Genomic DNA, 15,765 nt, shown 5'->3' with positions numbered 1-15,765 from the left:
GTCCTTTCCAGAAGACTCAAATAACTTGTATTAGTTCTTTGGTTTAAAAAAAAAAAAAAAAAAAAAAAAAAGGCAAAAAAAACCCCAAACCTGTTTCCTCACTGTAGTTCTGATTTTGTATCCTCCTTCACAACCCAGATTGTTTTTCTTTAGCATTCCCAGTCTTTAAATTATGGAGCAAGGCACGTGTGTCACAGCAAACTTTGCTGCTTTGCAAAGAGCCAAATCTTAGTGCTGGGAGGAAGAAATGATTTAAAACTCTTTGGACAGGAGTGTGACACTTGTTTTTTGTCATGTGATGTGACAACTCAGACTTCCAAGGATTTGTCATTAATTGTTTAAATTGATTGAATTTTCAATCCTGCCAGTTGGTTCTTTTTTTTCCCCTCCCTCACCCCACAACCTTCTTGCCTGTGAGAGACTCTGAAAACCTTAATAAACCATAATGAAACCGTATTAAAATATAATAATTATTAATAAAATATAATCTGTGTGATTTTTGGTGTCCTAACCCCTCATGCTCCTGTGTTGCAGCCCAAGAGCTGCCAGCAGGCCACGGCCAAGCCCCAAGCAACCAGCCCTGAGGTGGATGTGGAAGAGATGCTCTCTGACCCTGGGGAACTGGAGGATCCCGACTGGCTTCCTGGGAAAGCAGGCAGAGGAGCAAGGAAAAACCTCATGGGGGTAAGATCCAGCTGCCCTTGATCCAGTGTCTGTTAGGGAATCACTTGCTGTGTCCAAGGACTGGGTACGGAGCTGTGAGGTGTGGTGTCTCCACTGTTCTCAAAGTCGCACAAATGAGTTATTTGGGTGCCTGGGGATATTTGGGACCTTCCCGCAGACATGGCAAAGGTTGTCTGCAGTCAGCAACACCTTCCTGGGACAGGTTTTCTCTGTCCAAGTCACCTTCTCCCATGTTTTGTCCTGCTGCCCATGTCTGAGCTGGCCTCTGCTTCAGGAACAGCCCCAATAGCAGCCAGATCTGTCCGGGGAGCCAATTTTAGGGAAAAAAAACAACAACAAAAAAAGATGGCCTGTTGCAGATCCCTTTTTTCCTTTGGGAATTTGCAGTTTCCAGTCCTGACAGAGCCGCAGCTTCCATCTGTCTGTGTCAGTTTGGAGCATCAGCCTGTGGCTCAGAAAATTCCTCAGGCTTTTGGGGTGGGGACTCCCTTTTCTTGTCGAAGTGTGGCACAGAAACTGGGATCTGTTGGCATAACCTCAAGTCAGGCACTGAGTAACTGAAGCAACTTATCCTGTAGATGCTGAAGACGGATCTGTAGGTGGAAGGATTTTATTCTGGATATTAGGAAGAAAATTATTCTGGGATGTGGGACTGGCAGCAAAATGTGACAAGGGGCAGCTTGGGGGTGTCACTGTCCTTGAGATGCGACAGCGGGCAGGACCTGGAGGATTCCCGGAACATCCTGGCCATCAGATCCCCCTTCCCTCTGCAGTGCTCGTGCAAGGGCCACTGTGGCAACAGGCAGTGTGGCTGCAGGAAGCAGAAGTTGGGATGCACCAACAGCTGCAGGTGCACCGCGGCCACATGCAAGAACAGGGACCAGGGCCTGGTGAGTGCTGCTGGCTCTGGGGGGCCACAGGGGCTGCAGGGCCTGGATTTGGGCAGGAGCAAAGCTGGATGAAGGGATAATTCCCACACAAGCATAGTTTATCCAGGCAGAGCACGTGCACTTTGCTGAAGCTCTGTGAATGTCACTAGTTAGTGCCTCTCTGGTAACTGAGGACGATTTTCCACTGCAGGACCAGACTCTGCCTTTCAGCACAGACATTTGGAGATTCACAGCAGAGATTTTCATGTTCCCACTTCTCATGCACAAAATCTGAGGACAACTAATTTCAATTTTCCTTATGACCTCAGTAATTTAAAGTTATTGTTGGCTTCAGACAACACAAAACCTTGACTCATTCCCAGATTTCTTTTTAAGAATGGAAGGGATGGTTTGGGGAGGGGGTTGTAGCAGCAGGAAGGTCCATGAGGAACTGATGTTCATTGAGGAAGATGTTCCTAGTGGGAATTTTGCTCTTGGATGTCAGAGATGTGGAGCAGGGACATCCCATAGTGCTCTAATTATTCCCTATTTTATGGAGGCCTAGCCTGAACTGCAGCATCCTGTACTGTGTAAAACTTCCCAGCTGGAGAGCAGGGGGCTGTGGTGGGAAGGGAAGGATGTTCTGCAAGATCTTCACCCTCTGCTGCCCCTCAGGAAACCACATGTGAGGAGCACAGAAGGGTCCTTGAAGCTGGAAGACCCCACAGAGGTGAAAGCAGAAGACAGCTTCTTCTAGCCCATGTGTGTCACTCCAACCTTAAAGGTATTCCCAGGGGAGAGCAGAGCTGCTGAATGAGGGATCTTGGAAGGAAATCAGCCCAGAGGAGAAGCTGCTGCTGGAAAACTCTGCACAGCTCCAGGCAGGTGGTGTGGAAGTTTAGTGTATGGTGAATTCCTAAGTTTCCACACTGAAATGATACCACAGGCTTGCCATGTTTTCCTGCAGCACCTTCAGCAAGGAGAGGGGAAACGAGGAGCTTGCAGGATAAAATCACATCTGTCCATGTTCAAACTCTGTAAATTAGATTAGCATATGCACCCTCTCCCCTGCAAGGTGGTCAATAGTTAAGGCAGCCAGGGCTTGGTTAGCATGTCCTGCATGTGTTACAATTAAATTCTCCAGTCTTTTTTTTTACATTGTGCCATGAATATTTCATATTGCGTTGGTGTGAGCAAAAGATTTGCCAAAGGCTTAACATCATGAGTCATGAGGTGAGTAGTGAAAGTTGCTCTTAATAAATTACTGAAGGGGACCCCCGACCATGTTCTGCATATTCTGCCATGGTACAGCGTAGTTCCTTAATTTGTTAGTGGCCTAAGGGCTCCCATTGTGGATTTCCCCCCCTCAGGCTGAGTCGCACAGAGGCTACAAAAATTTCTGCTGCAGTATCAAAGTCTCTGTCCTTAAGGGCTTTCTTTTTTATCCGTAACCAATTATTATACGTACCTGAAGGGAATAAGTCCGGATCTTTTTTGGGGACAGGGTTGAAAGGCTCCCCTTCAGTGCTATAATGGATAAGCGTTTGGTGGCTCTGGGATCACTGGCAGAATAGCGGTGGGACTGTAGGTGGCAACCAGGCTCTATCCCTGGCACTTATCGGAGAGGGCATGTGGTTGGGGGACAAGGGGCGAGACCTGGGCAGGTTTCGGTCCGGCACGGTTGCCACGGCCATCTTAGCAGTAGCCTTGCAGGCTGCCTCACTCCCTTCCTGCTTTTTAATCACGTCCATGACCGCCCTCCAAGCAGGAAGGATTCGTAGCTCTGGCTCATGGCCAGGCAGCATAGCCAGGTCGTAGAGCTTTACGTTGACCTTGTCCCAGTAGCTGAGGGTAAAAATAGAAGAAGGGGTGGTATCAGGAAGCACACGTGACACCCATTGTAGAAGTGACTTAAGGTCATGCTTTAGAATGGGAGAGACAAGAGACATGCTTGCTCAGAAGGGCGAGCATGGTTTCTTAGATGTCTCTCTCCTGGGACATGTTCTGTCCATAGTTAAGTTCCCCTGGCTCACCTGTCATGTCGCAGCATACAGGCAATTGTGGGCCCAAACGCAGTTCTCTCACTGTCACAATCAGTTCCAGAGGCTTTGTCAATTGCCGTCAGGTAGCTGGTCCTTCTCTCCTCACACGAGGCACCAATTATCGATGGTTGATAGAGAGACGGGGAAGACTGGTGACCAGAATCTGTTTTTTACTGTGAGCTACATATGCTTATATACCATTCTAGGAAGGCTAGTAATTTTTTACTACAATGATTAGGTTAAACATCACACAAACAAACTTATACATTTTGCAACATCTCTTGCTTGCAGAGGTTGATTTAATCTTCTTTTCATGTTTCCAGTCTTGATCCAGTCTTATAGTCTTCAAAGCTCTGTTTGTTCTTGCCAAGGCATCTTGGTTATCAAACTGTGCTAATTAAATTCACATTACTCTGTCCTGTGGGTCCCAATATCTTCTACACTCCCTCACTGGACATTGTTCTCTCCTTCTCCTTTTCCTGTTCTCTCCAGTGCTGGAGTTCAGGGAAGATTTCGAGGAATGGCTTTTCCAACTAGACAAGGAGGAGTTTCCTCACATTCCTTGAGGAGGAGGATGATGGTCTCCTCTTTCCAGAGAGGTTCTGGCCAGAGGAGAATCACATCATGCTTTGCCATAATGTGCCAACAGACTCTTTATTTCCTTCATTTTGTTTCATATTCCCCTTCTCACCCAAATTTTCTTCTCTCTGTCCACCAGAGTGAAAACACTCCTAATCACAGAAGCTGCTGCAGAGCTGCCAAACTGAACAGGATTCTCCAGGTATAAGTGAGAGGCTCTGCAGTGCACACCTCACTGGGGCATGGTTTTATCTCCTCATCACTTTTATCTGCTCTGCTCCCTCCTCCTAATTTTCTAACCCAAATGCTTGATAAATCATCACTCTTGTTTGTGCTGTTTTAAACTCAATGCATTCAAGGTCAAGAACCTGTTCTCATTTCTGCATATCTGATTTTTTACATAAGAATGAATTTGAAGCTCTGTAGAAACAGAGATCATGTAATTCAGGAGCTCTGGATTAGCCTCTCCTCATGACTGTGTCTCCTGCAGGAAGCAGAAGTGGGCCTGGCATCCAAGAGAGCCTCCAATTACTTCAGCACCCAACATGCCCTGTGCCAGGCACAGCTCTCCAGGGAGCTGCTGGAGCTCAACAAAGCCCTGACCAAAAAGGCCCTGGCCAAGAAAATGTCTCAAAATGATTCTCAGCTGGGGCCCATTCAGTTCCAGTACCAGGTAAAGCTGAAATCCTCCTTGGTCAGTTTGTTCTCCCCAATTCTTGCTGGGGAGGGAAGGGAGATCTGTCTTCAGGATCCTGTTCTGATTTGGATCTATTCCTTAAGCTTTGGTCCCTGCTCCCTTGGGCAGATTTCCCTGCTATGCTGGGATCTCTCATCTCTGAAATGATTGAGTCAGGATGTGGCTCCAGTGACTCTGTGCCCACCAAAGCTCCAGAGTGTGCTGGGCCAGCCCTTGTGACCCTCACACTGCTCTTAGATAAGGTGGTTTAGCAGCCTGCTGTGAAGGAATGGGGTTTTTCAAGGTTTCTGTCTTAAAGCTTTGCCTCAGGGTGTCTTTCCAAGGTTTTTATTTGGAGATTTATTCTTCTTGTCCTTTCTAGACCAATATCAAGGATCTGGAATTGGAGGTCAGCAATTTGCAAAAGGAAAAGGAGGAATTGGTCCTTGCTCTACACATGGCAAAGAAGGACATAAACCAGGACTCTGGTAAGAGGACTCTGCCTGCAGCTTTGGGGGTTGTTAATGTGTCTGAAAATCCAATGTCTTGCACTTTCAGCAGCAGCAACGGTGACAGAGGTGACATTCTTTATGAGGCGTCTCTGAAGTTGGAAAGGATTTGTTGTTTCTCTCCAGGCTGAGTGAGTGGCGCCAGAAAAGGCTCGCGGAGCTGGAAACACAAATTAATGAACTCAAGAAGAAGCTGAATGAGCAGTCCAAGCTCTTCAAGCTGAAGGAATCCACAGAGCACACAGTGTCCAAACTGAACCAGGAGATCAGGGTAACCAACAGGCACCTCTGGCTTGAGCCAGTGTGGGCAAAGCAGCTCCCAGGCAGGAATCCCAGAAATCCCAAACAGGAATCCACTTTCTGTTTAGTCGGACAGAAAATAGTAATTTTTGGCAAGATTCCTTTGGCTACATGACCACAATAGGCAAGTGACTACTGAGATTTGGGAGGAAAATAAGTCCAAAGTATCTTCTGGCACTTCTAATTTATTGCCTCAGTCAAATAATTTGATTCCTCTTTGGTTTCCCTAAACTGTGCCTGTGTTGGTCTTCCCTTTATGCCTAAAAAAAAAAAAAAAAAAAAAAAAAAAAATCCCTGTTTTTTAGCACTTTGAGAGTGTCCTGAGTGGGAGCACAGTAAGATTCCTACCTGCCACTCCACACACCTGGCAGGCACAGAGGGAATGGAGGTTGGAGTTCTTTAGGATGTAAATCCCAGATAATTCTTCCAGCCACTGGTGTTTTTCAGGAAATAAAGCAGCAAAGGGTGCAGCTGATGCGTCAGATGAAAGAAGACACTGAGAAATTCAGGCAGTGGAAGCAGCAGAAGGACAAGGAAGTGACCCAGCTGAAGGAAAAGGTGAGCAAACAAGCCCCTCACACTGTTCCTCCCTCCAAAGGGCTGCTGCAAAGTTTCTTGAACTGGGAAGCATCTGAGAAGAGCTGGGAATGCTTTGAAGAGAAGCTTGGCTCGTGTGGATGCCATTTTTCACCACTTGGACTTGTTTGTGGCTGGAGATCTTCAAGCTCTTGCCATAGCTGTGACTCTGCTCTAAAGCAGAAAGCAAAAATAGTCAATATTTGAAGGATTTAAAGATGTAGGGTTTGGCCTCAGCATGGGAGGTTTTTAAACTTCCAAAGGAATGTTGGATCTGCAGGTTAATAAAATCTGGCTGCTTGTGGTGGCTGAGTGCAATGGCCAGCAAACACCTGGAGTTTGGTGTCGCAGCAATTCCTGCCCCTCAATGCTTTGGGATGCTCAGGCTGGAATTTTGGGGCTGCAACTTTTCCTTTGTCATGGAAAATATGACTTTTCCAACTGTTTTTCCTTGCCAGGACCGTAAGAGACAATAAGAATTCCTCAAGCTGGAGAGGGATTTCCAGAAACAGGCAAATGTCCTCTGGTGCAAAACAGGGGAGGTGAGGAGCTAGCATCTCCTGGAAATTCCCAACCAGTCCCTAAAGTCTGTCAAGGGCTAGGGGAAGGAACAGGATACACAGAAACCTCTTAAAAGAAAGTTTAGAGGCTGGAAAGAAAAGCTTTTCTCTCTGTAGAGAAATCCCCATTTCTGCCTTGTAGCCTTTGAGGGATCCCAGTTCAATTTGCTCCTTAAAGGCCAAATTACTCTGGATACCAAATGACACTGAGTCCCAGGTTCCTGTGGAAAATCCATGCAGGTGCCCAAGGTAGGAAGTGGGAAATGAGTTTAGGTGGTGGATCCACAAGGTTGCAGTTCAAAATCCTTTCAGGATAGCTTTGTAAAAGAAATGCATCTTCAACCCCTCATTTGGGGTATTTTCTTCTACCTGCTAAAGCACATAAGAAGTCAACTATAGATATAAAAAATTAACAAATTCACAGTACTTATTATCTAAAACTTATCATCTTTAACTTAGCTTACTGAACTTACTTATTATCTTAAAACAAAACACAAAAACCATACAAAATAGCTTACAACCAATAACAATCCCGATGTAAAAATTTTCTCCTTCCATTCTGTCCTGTTGTAGTATAGGATGTGCACAAAGTATTCAAGTATTCTATCACCATCTTCATGAACTGATGAATCCAATTGTTAGAGCAGTGCTCTTCCCAGGCCCCCCTTTCTCTGAGGTGCCTTCTGTTAATGGCCCATCAAATGCCTTGCTGCATGACTCATAGATAACTCCCTCCGGGAGCTATCTCTCTTTAATGGGCCATCGAGGACCCCCTGTATGACTCATCATCCCATTGTGAGATGCTCTGCCCGGAGGGAGAAGCCGAGAATTCTCACCTGGATATAAGCTGGGATTTGTATCAGTGCAAGCAGCCCTTAACCACTGGATTCCCAGAGGACCAGAGCTACCAGACCTTTCTATGAGATCACTGCTTCAGGAAGATCACCTCATCGGGACTGCTTCCATCACCCTGCTCAGGTTGTATCCTGACCCTGTCAGTGGTCTTTTGTATTACTGCATTTATTTTATTTTACCTTTTTTTCCTTTTTTTTCTCATTAAATTGTATTTCTGACTTGGAGCCTCTCACTTGGTTTGCTTTCAAACCACTACACATTCACAAACAAGTGACACTTCTCAGTGTTTCATCACAGCTGTTTCCTTTGAAGCCTTCTTATATCTAAGAAAAAACAACTAAACTCTGTAAATTAGATTAGCATATTTTGACAAAGCTTACATTTAAAACCTACATACAATTAAACTTTAAATTTATAAAATATAAATCTACTATCACTTAAACTTTATAAATCTTACTCTTAAATTCAACTTATACTTAACAAAGCCTAAACTTAAAATGAATCCGGTTATTACTTAAACATAATAAATATTAATCTTACATTCAACCTATACTTAATAAAACTTAAACCTAACCCAAACCAAATAGAAATCACTTGTAATATCAATAGAATACTAAAACACAACCCAACTCGGATCCAAGTACGTCAAATTATTACAATCAAAAATCCACTTCCATTTCATGACAATAGGTCTTTTCCCCATACTATGGTGGGCTTCTGCACAACAAAGAAATAAATGATTGCTTTTCTTTCAGGTCTTTTGCTTATCATGCACCTGCTTTGCAGACGTTCAGTGGTTTCCATATCTCTCCTTCTAAATCTGGAAAACCTGTAACTTTGATTGATTTGTTGTCATAAGTGCAACTGTGAGTCATGTGTTCCTGTTCACTTTGTCTGAATGCAGCCCCTTCTGACCCAAGGGTTACTGCCATCCCTGGCATTTCTCCCTCTCCTGGATGAGGAGGGGGGACCTGGAACTCTTGTGCAGCACATGATCCCTGTGCAGCACTGCCAAAGGAAAAGGTGAACCCAGCAGGTAGCCGAAAAATAAACGAAGAAGGGGTGTGTGCAGTGGATTCAAGGGACACCTGGCTACCTTTTGCTGAAAGAAGAAGTTGAGGAAACTGTGCTCTCAAATATGAAAAAAATCTCCTATCATGATGGTTGTTTTTTCCAAAACCAGCTTTGGGAATGTTCGCCTGAATGGATGCAACATGTTGTGCTTGTATCAAAATCCCGCTTGTGGGCGGGGTCAGGCTCAGCGACGTGTGCAGCAGCGACTTGTGTTCACACAGCGGCAGCATTGCCACACAGCTCGGCCCAGTGGTGCCACGGCTAAAGCTGCAGTACCGCCCTCTGTCCACACAGAGGCAGCACGGCCGCAGACCTCGGCCCGGGGCAGTGTTGTGGTTTTAAAACAAACCGAGTGCGAGGCTCCAATACAGAAATACAATTTAATGATAAGAAAAGGAAAGAAATAAAAGAAAAACAAATAAATGCAATAAGTAAAAAAAACTCCAAAACAAAACACTGCCAGAGTTAGAATACAACCTGATCAGGGTGATGGAAGCAGTCCAAGTGAGGTGGTCTTCCTGAAGCTGTGATCTCGTTGTAAGGTATGGTAGCTCCGGTCCTCTGGGAATCAAGAGGGTGCGGGCTGCTTGTACTGTCCCAAATCCCAGCTTATATCCAGGTGAGAATGCTTGGCTCCTCCCCTTGGGCGGAGCATCTCACAATGGGATGATGAGTCATACAGGAGGTCCTTGATGGCCCATTAAAAAGAGATAGCTCCAGGAGGGATTTATCCATGAGTCATGCACAAGGCATTGATGGGCCATTTACTGAAAATGGTGATAGAATACATGCTAAACTACAACTCAGGACAGGCTGCCATGGCCTAGAACTGCAGCACAGCCATCTGTCCACATGGCGGCAGCACTGCCGCACAGCTCGGCCCGGAGCTGCCATGGGCTAGAGCTGCACTACTGTCCTCTGTTCACACGGTGGCAGCACGGCGGCACAGCTCGGCTTAAGACTGCCCCGGGTTGGAGTGGCAGTAGCGCTTTGTGTCCACACGGTGGCAGCACTGCCGCACAGCTCGGCCTGGGGCAGCAACAGGCTAGAGCTGCAGTACTGCCCTCTGTCCACAAGGCGGCCGTACTGCCGCACAGCTCGGCCCAGGGCTACCGCGGGCTAGAGTTGCCATACCGCTTTGTTTCAACATGATGGCAGCACGGCCATACAACTCGGCTCAGCGCTGCCTAGGGCTAGCGCTGCAGTACTGTTTTCTGTCCATACGGTGGCAGCACTGCCGTGCAGCTCGGCCCAAGGATGTCGTGGACTAGAGCTGCAGTACTGCCCTCTGTCCACACGGCGGCAGCACAGCCACACAGCTCGGCCCGGAGGTGCCACGGGCTAGAGCTGCAATCCCGCCCTCTGTCCACATGGCAGCAGCATTACCGCTCAGCTCAGCCCGTGGCTGCCATGGGCTACATCTGCAGTAGCACTCTCTATCCACACGGCGGCAGCACTGCCACACAGCTCGGCTCAGGGCTGCAACAGCTACAGCTGCAGTACCGCTTTGTGTCCACTCAGCAGCAGCACTGCTGCACAGCTCGGCCCGGTGGTGCCACAGGATAGAGCTGCAGTACCACCGTCTGTCCACACAGTGACAGCACTGCCGCAAAGCTTGTCCCGAGTCTACCATGGGCTAGAGCTGCAGTACCACCTTCTGTTGTCACAGCGGCAGCACTGCCCCACAGCTCGGCCCGGATGTACCGCAGGCTGGAGCTGCAGTACTGCCCTCTCTCCACATGGCGGCAGAACTGGCAGACAACTCGGCCTGGGGCTGCAACGGGCTAGAGCTTCAGAACTGTCTTCAGTCCGCACGGTGGCAGAACGGCTTCACAAGACAACCCAAAGTTGCCACAGGCTAGAGCTGCAGTATAGCCCTCTGTCCACATGGCTGCAGCAGGGCTGCACAGCTCAGCCCGGGGCTGTCTTGCGGTTTGAAAACCAACCGAGTGCGACGGTCCAAGTCAGAAATGCAATTTAATGTGAAGAAAAGAAAAGAAAAGAAAAGAAATAAAATAAAATAAAATAAAATAAAATAAAATAAAATAAAATAAAATAAAATGAAACAATGGTAATATCTCACAATGGGATGATGAGTCATATAAGAGGTCCTATATGGCCCATTAAAGAAAGATAAGTCCCGGAAAGAGTTATCTATGAGTCATGCACAAGGCATTGATGGGCCATTTATTGAAAATGGTGATAGAAGGCATCCCAAACTACAACCCAGGACAGGCTGCCATGGCCTAGAGCTGCAGTGATGTTTTGTGTCCACACAGCGGCAGCACTGTTGAACAGATCAGCCCAGGGCTGCTACGGGCTAGACCTGCAGTACCACCCACTGCCCACACGGTGGTAGAACTGCCGCACAGCTCGGCCCAGGGCTGCCACGGGCTAGATCTGCAGTACCGCATTGTGTTCTCACGACAGCAGCATTGCAACACAGCTCAGCCTGGGGCTGCCACAGACCAGAGCTGCCGTTCCGCTTTTTGTCAAGACGGTGACAGCACAGCCATAAAGCTCGGCCTGTGGCTTCAACAGGCTACAGCTGCAGTACTGCCCTCTGTCCACACGGCGGTGGCACTGTCGCACAGTTCGGCCCAGGGCTGCCACAGGCTAGAGCTGCAGGACTGCCATCAATTGGCGTGGCGGCAGAAGAGCCGCGCAACTTGGCCTGGGACAGCAACAGGCTAGATCTGCACTACCAACCTCTGCCCACACGGCAGTAGAACGGCCGCACTACTCGGCCCGGGGCTGCCACGGTGTAGAGCTGCAGTACTGCTATCTGTCCACACGGCGGCAGCACTACCGCAGAGCTCGGCCTGTGGCTGCCATGGGCTAAAGCTGCAGTACCGCTTTGTGTCCACACGGCGGCAGCACTGCGGAACAGCTCTACCCAGTGCTGACACGGGCTAGAGCTGCAGTACTGCCCTCTGTCCTCACGGTGGCAGCCCTGCTGCACAGCTCAGCCCAGATATGCCACGGGCTATAGCTGCAGTTCCACCATAGGTCTACACGGCGACTGAACTGCCGGACAACTCGGCCTGGGGCTGCCATGGGCTACAGCTGCAGTAGCGGTCTCTATCCTCACTGCAGAGGCACTTTTGCACAGCTCGGTCCAGAGCTGCCATGGCTACAGCTGCAGTGCCACTTAGTGTCCACACAGTGGCAGCACTGTTGCACAGCTTGGCCTGGGGTTGCCACAGGCGAGAACTACAGTACCACTTTGTGTCTATACAGCGGCAGAATGGCTGCACAGCTCAGTGCGGTGGTGCCAAGGGCTAGAGCTGTAGTACCGCCCTCTGTCCACACGACGGCAGCACTGCCGCACAGCTCGGCCCGGTCCTGCCATGGGCTAGAGCTGAAGTACCGCTTTGTGTCTGCTCTGCGGTAGAACTGCCACACAGCTTGGCCCGGAGCTGTCTTGTGGTTTGAAAACAAACCGAGTGCAACAGTCCAAGTCAGACATACAATTAAATGTGAAGAAAAGAAATAAAAGAAAAGAAAATAAAATGAAATAAAATGAAATAAATGCAATATTTAAAAAAAAAAAAAAAACACAAAAAAACAAAAAACACTGACAGCGTCAGAATACAACCTGATCAGGGGGATGGAAGCAGTCTAGGCAAGGTGGTCTTCCTGAACCAGTGATCTCAAAGAAAGATCTGATAGCTCCGGTCCTCTGGGAATCCAGAGGGTGAGGGCTGCTTGAACTGTCCCAAATCTCAGCTTATATCCAGGTGCGAATGCTTGGCTCCTCCCCTTGGGTGGAGCATGTCACTATGGGATGATGAGTCATATAAGAGGTCCTTGATGGCCCATTAAAGAAAGATAAGTCCCAGAAAGAGTTATCTATGAGTCAGGCACCAGGCATTGATGGGCCATTTATTGAAAATGGTAATAGAATGCATCCAATACTACAACTCAGGACACCCTGCCATCGCCTAGAGCTGCAGTACTGTTTTGTGTCCACACGGCGGCAGCACTGTCAAACAACTCATCCCGGGGCTGCAACGGGCTAGAGCTGCAGTACCGCTTTGTTTTAACACGGTGGCAGAACTGCCGCACAGCTTGGCCCAGTGCTGCCACGGGCTTGACCTTCATTACCACCCTCTGTCCACACTGCGGCAGAACTGCCGCACCGCTCGGCCCAAGGCTTTCCCAGGCTAGACTTCAGTATCGTCCTCTATCCACTCAGTGGCACTACTGTTGCACAGCTTGGTCTGGGGCTGCCACGGGATTAATGCTACAGTACTGCTTTGTGTTCATACGATGGCTGTCACGGGCTAGAGCTGCAGTACCGCCCTCTGTCCAAATGGCGGCAGCACTGCCGCACAGCTTGACCAGGGACTGCCATGGGCTAGAGTGGCAGTACCGCTTTGCGTCCACACAGTGGCAGTATGGCTGCAGTGCTCAGCTAGGGACTGCCACGGGCTAGAGCTTCAGTACTGCTTAGTATACAAATGGCGGCAGCACTGCCGCACGGCTTGGTCTGGGGCTGCCACGGGCTAGAGCTGCAGTACCGCTTTGTGTTTTCACGGCGGCAACATGGCCTCACAGGTCCGCCCAGGGGTTCCATGGGCTAGAGCTGCTGTACTGTTTTGTGTCCACACAGAGGCAGCACAGCTGCACAGCTTGGACCAGGGCTGCCACAGGCTTGACCTTCAGTACCACCCTCTGTCCACACTGCGTCAGAATTGCCGCACAGCTCGGCCAAAGGCTACTGCATGTGAGACCTGCAGCACTGCCCTTTGTCCACACAGTGGCAGCACTGCCGCACAGCTCGGCCCGGGGCGGCTACGGGCTAGAGCTGCAGTACAGCATTGTGCCCACACAGTGGGAGTATGGCCGCACAGCTTGGCCCAGGTCTGCCACAGGTTAGGGCTGCAGTACCGCCTTCTGTCCACAATTCGGCAGCACTGCCGCACAGCTCAACCTGGGGCTGTCACGGACTAGAGATGCCGTACTGCTTTGTGTCCACATGGCGGCAGCACAGCCACACAGTACGGCCCGAGGCTTACTGGGCCTTGAGCTGCAGTACCGTATTGTGTCCACACGGTGGCAGTAGGGCCGCACAGCTCGGCCCGGGGCTGCCAAGGGCTAGAGCTGAAGTAATGCCCTCTATCCACGTGGTGGAAGCACTGCCGAACAGCTCGGCCCGGGGCTTCCACAGACTAGACCTTCAGTACCAACCTCTGTCCACATGGCGGCAGTATTGATGGGATGCCCAGGTGCTTTCTGTGCTCTCCATGAGGCGACAAGTCCATGAAGCAGCGCCGCCTCCACTAGTACCACTGAAAGAGGGAGAGTGCGGCAATCCAGGTTGGGTGGCCTTGGAGAGGGGTTGGGAGTTTTCGCACGACATTGAGCCGCCCAGTTGCTTTCTGTGCTCTCCACGAGCCGACAAGTCCGTGGAGCAGCGCCAGCACTTCTAGGACCACGGAAAGAGGGAGAGTGCGGCAAGTCGAGTCAGGTGGCACCAGAGCTGGGTTCAGTGGCTTTGCTTGTCACAAGACACTTGGGTTCTTTCTATGCTCTCCATGAGCCGTCAAGTCCCTGCGGCAGCGCCTGAGCCTACAAGACAACGGCAAGAGGGAGAGTGCGGCAAACCGGGTCGGGTGGCCTTGGAGGCAGCTTCAGTGACTTCACTCGACACAGGACACCTGAGTGCTTTCTGTGCTCTCCAAGAGCTGACATGCCCGTGGAACAGGGCTGGCACCTCTAGGACCAAGGCAAGATCGAGATTGCAGCTAGCCGGGTAGTGTGGCCTCTGAAAAGGATTCTGTGGCTTCACTCGACACAGGACGCTCAGGTGCTTTCTTTGCTCTCTACGAGCCAGTAAGCCTGTGGGGCGGCACCTGAGCCTCCAAGACGATGGCTAGTGTGAGAGTGAGGTAAGCCTTGTTGAGTGACCTGGAAGGGGGGTTGGGTAGCTTCACTTGCCACAGGGCACCTGGGTGCTCTTTGTGCTCTCCACGAGCCAACAAGCCCGTGGAGCAGTGCCGGCACCTCTAGGACCACAGAAAGGAAGACATTGCGGCAAAGCCGGGTCAGGTGGTCTCAGAGGGGGGTTTGGTGGCTTCACTTGACATGGGACGCCTAGATGCTACTGTCCTCTCCAAGAGCCAACAAGCCCGCGGGGTGGTGCTTGAGCCTCCAACACCATGGCAAGAGCAAGAGTTCGGCCAACCAAGTCGTGTGGCCTCAGAGGGGGGGTTCGGTGACTAGGCTCCACACAGGATGCTCGGGCACTTTTTGTGCTCCCCATGAGCCAGCAAGCCCGTGGGGCAGAGCCTAAGCCTGCAAGACCATGGCAAGAGGGTCACGTGGCCTGTGAGGGGGGTTCAGTAGCTTCACTCCACACGGGACACCAGGGTGCTTTCTGTACTCTCCAAAATCCAACAAGCCCATGGGGAGACGCCTGAGCCTTCAAGACAATGGCAAGAGCGCTAGTGCAGCAAGCCTCAACGAGCGTCCTGGGAGGTCACAGAGAGGTGTGATTCCTCACCCGAGATTTAGGTGGTTTAGAGTCCTTGGCCCTCTAAATCCCTGAGTCACGTCGGTATAAAAAAGCAGTGTCTTCAAGGTCTGTTTTCAGGTTTCTGGTGTTGTTTATTATTTGGTATCTCAAAATTTTCTCTGCTCCCAGCCGAGGTCTGGACAGCAGCTGAGACACCAGGCGACTGCCCCCCAATGGGATGTTCCCTTACATTTATACAGATAACTATGTGTCAGTTATTTACTATTTTGTGCCAATGCCCAGTGCCCACACTAAAAGTGTCATTTCTACTTTGCTCCAATCCACTCTATCTACTTTGTGCCATCACCACCCCAAAAGATGGAGGACGAGGAAGAAGGAGGAGTACATGAGGTACCACCCAAATTCCACCATCTTGTCCCCATTTACCTCTATTCTATAAACCCTAAAACTACTGAATTTTGTATCGTCTACTATACTAAACTACTGTTTTCACATCCCGGTGGTTTGTAATTCCTTTCTCAGTGTTGGAAGCCTCTCCCATGGACTAAAATCAAACCCGC

General features: G+C 49.6%; 2 long non-coding RNA genes across 2 annotated transcripts; both read left to right on the top strand.

Moving 5' to 3' along the window:
* The first annotated feature begins 4,331 nt into the window (after window positions 1-4,331).
* Window positions 4,332-5,387, top strand: LOC136373248 (uncharacterized). Its single transcript, XR_010745602.1, has 3 exons — window positions 4,332-4,382; window positions 4,669-4,847; window positions 5,233-5,387. It is a non-coding gene; the product is annotated as an uncharacterized lncRNA (long non-coding RNA).
* A 20-nt stretch (window positions 5,388-5,407) lies between these two features.
* On the top strand, window positions 5,408-6,792 carry LOC136373247 (uncharacterized). Its single transcript, XR_010745601.1, has 3 exons — window positions 5,408-5,630; window positions 6,107-6,217; window positions 6,694-6,792. It is a non-coding gene; the product is annotated as an uncharacterized lncRNA (long non-coding RNA).
* The last annotated feature ends 8,973 nt before the right edge of the window (window positions 6,793-15,765 follow it).

The sequence above is a fragment of the Sylvia atricapilla genome, chromosome W (assembly GCF_009819655.1).
Source record: "Sylvia atricapilla isolate bSylAtr1 chromosome W, bSylAtr1.pri, whole genome shotgun sequence".
NCBI lineage: Eukaryota > Metazoa > Chordata > Aves > Passeriformes > Sylviidae > Sylvia > Sylvia atricapilla.
This window is presented reverse-complemented; position numbering and strand designations above follow the sequence as displayed.